The sequence below is a fragment of the Trachymyrmex cornetzi genome, unplaced genomic scaffold (genome assembly GCF_001594075.2).
Source record: "Trachymyrmex cornetzi isolate Tcor2-1 unplaced genomic scaffold, Tcor1.1 scaffold830, whole genome shotgun sequence".
Classification (NCBI taxonomy): Eukaryota; Metazoa; Arthropoda; class Insecta; order Hymenoptera; family Formicidae; genus Trachymyrmex; species Trachymyrmex cornetzi.
In genome coordinates, this window is record NW_017300170.1 from 160,415 (window position 1) to 163,681 (window position 3,267).

A 3,267-nucleotide genomic window follows, 5' to 3' on the forward strand; every position below is an offset into this window, starting at 1 on the left:
TGGATCACTTCAATTATTTATTCGGAGTTATTCGTACCGATTCTTACTTAAAATGCAGCTAGTTAGTTCTTGATTTGGCCAACTTCCGGACCTGATGGCTCTGAGATCTTGGATACACGGTCCTCTCTTTCTATCTTATGGAAAAGGTAGGAAAAATGGGGGTAACTAGCAGTCCAGAGGTATATAGTCAAAGTAACATATACTGTAGCATTTCCTTAGACTTTCGTATACGTTGTTTTTCAAGAATAGACCCCCAGACTCAGAATCGTTGCCCAGATATATCCAAATGTCGTTTTATTCTTGTTATTCACGAATGTTAAACAAAGACAAAAAAATATCTGGGTGCACCCAGATGATAATTCTGAACGCAACCCTGAGACAAACCTGAGAGAGGACATGACGGCCCAAAACCTGTAATCGCAAAATGCTGCCGAACACTACTGCCCTCTGACAAAGTGGATATAAACTACATAGCAACGTCCACTTTTCTTAGGGTACATCGACCACTTTTCAAGTCTGGATGATAATCGATATTTGATTCATATAGGGTGCATTCAGGGAGCTCACTACCGCACTACCAACGCTAACACAACCATATCTGTTCATGAAGCCAAGATAGCGCTACCCAGATAGACAAGCGTGCGATATCCGCACAAGATACCGCTACCGTACTATTACTGTACTGCCACGAGGTGGCGGTGTACGGCGTAACTGTACGGTAGCAGTACAAAAAGTGTACGTGATATTATAGTACAGCGTATCAACACTGTACCTGTACTGCGTACTATTTAGGTACGTCATGGTACATAATCCCTACCATATCAATACGGTGTACCATTATCGACAGGAGAGAAACTGTGGAAACCTCTAGTCGAAGACGATATACATGATAACTGGTACTGCGAAAATACAGCTTATAATTGCCTAACCTGAAAATCGTCGTTACAACATTAAAATGAAATATTAGACAGTAACTGACTGGATGTTCAGTTGAAGTACATAAATTTCTATCAGCACCGCATATATTGAACAGATATATCATAGCTATACATCCATGATTATACAAGTGTTCGTGGATCATCGAAGCGCAGCGGTTTCCAGACGATTTCAGAAGTCAAGCATAGTAAATGGCGGTATGCAACCGGATGGGTGACCGCTTCGAAGTACTATGAAATTAGTTCCCGAATTCAGGGAAAATCTTTTTTTATTTTTTTTTTCATCATAATTTTATGATGTGTACTCTAGAATAAGATAATTAATCAATAATAATACTCATTTTAGCAATAAAACTATAAAATTAATTAATTTTAATAACATGCGTACCTAAGGCGTACATTATCGGTACGGCGTACTAAAAATACGGTGTACCGGTACTGTACCCTTTAGGTACGCACGTACCTGACAGGTACGGTATCGGCACGCATAGTACGCCGTACGCTCACCGTACTAATACCGTGGAGGTATTTGTCTATCTGGGTAGCGAATACAAGTTCTGTGAACAATAATAGTATAGTGTTTGCTCTAACCATACCACATACGATAAAATGGAGCAAGAACAAAATTCTTTAAATTTTGCTAGATTCTTTCGTTTTATGCAAAAACGCGTTCAACTAGTCTAATTTTATTGATTTTTGAGTTAAACTGTATAATTCGAAAATATTGGACAACCATAATCTTATAATTTTTTGCTTTAATGACATCCGTTGGACTCAAAAAATTTTAACATATAATTTTCCTGAAATCTTCATCACGCAATACCATTTCTACGTAATCCATTTTAAAAGCTAAGTATAATGAATACTATTGCGATCATTAATTTCGAAGTATCAGCCAACAATGTTCACTTCAGTATTCACTACACTATCGCTATTGACGCTATTCATGGAGCACACGAACGCTACGCAACGCTATACGCTATCAACACACTACCTTTTTGGCGACAGCATTTGTAGCGCGAGTCATTATGACGTCAAACGCTACCAACAATAACGTCACGATAGTGTTTAATAAGTGCTATCGGTTAACTCCCTGAACACTGGTAGCGCTACATAGCACTGGTAATGAGCTCCCTGAATGCACCCATAATCGCGTTAGGGCCTGCGCACAATAGAGGAACAAAAATTAGATATTAAGATTTCAACCTATCAGAAATCGTGTATTTCGATGTAATCAGTTTCTGATAGGTTGAAATCTTAATATCTAATTCCTGTTCCTCTATTGTGCGCAGGCCCTTACATGTGGCAGTAGTGCGCGGCAGCATTTTGCGATTACAGTTTTGGGCCGTCATGTCTTCTCTCAGATTTTTCTCTGATATTACTAGTGTGCCTTCCGGGTGACACCCAGTTGGACAAGGCTCAATTGTCCCTAGCTCCTAAGCACCGGTCGCTGTGATTGGTGGTGTCCAATCGAGACGTGGTCAATCGGAATCACCCCGTGCCTTCCAATAAGCGACACAAATGACAAGGGGTGCTTTCCAGCAAGGACACAATCAAACACAGTGTAACACAGTGAATCGTTTCATCCTTGTTTAACGTAAGCAAACAACAAGGACGTATGATTCACTGTGTTACACTGTGTCTGACTGTGTCCCTTGCTGGAAAGCATCCAAGGTGTGACACAATGGATCATTAAGCTGGAAACACAATAGACACAGGCAATAGGCACAGGCAACAGGGAATAACGAGCCGTCCAATCAGAGCTTTGGGGTGTAAGTTCAATATTATATCCCAGAGCTCTGATTGGACGGCTCGTTATTCCCTGTTGCCTGTGTCTATTGCCTGTATCTATTGTGTTTCTAGCTTTACATCCTTGTTTGCCAATGTTAAACAAAGATGACAGTATTACTGTGTCGCTTGTTGGAAGGCACACCTAAAGTAGCGCATTATGCTAGATTCACACTGCATCCGATTTGCCTCTTACAACGCTCTGTAACCAATCAGAAAACAGGATTCCAATGATACGAAGCAAAATCCATCGGAATCCTGTTTTCTGATTGGTTGCAGAGCGTCGTACGACGCAAATCGGATGCAGTGTGAATCCAGCATTAGGGAGCGATTACATGTAGCGCAGTACGCGGTACGGAAACTAACTAGGTAACTATAGGAATCGCGCAAACTAGAGCACTATAATATAGGTATTCGCATTCGCCATTTTTAGTCCCTTTCCCACTATTTGTTCACTCTTTAGTTTTTAGTTTAGCGGTGGAGTGGAGAGAGAGAGAGAGAGAGAGAGAGAGAGAGAGAGAGAGAGAGAGAGAGAGAGAGAGAG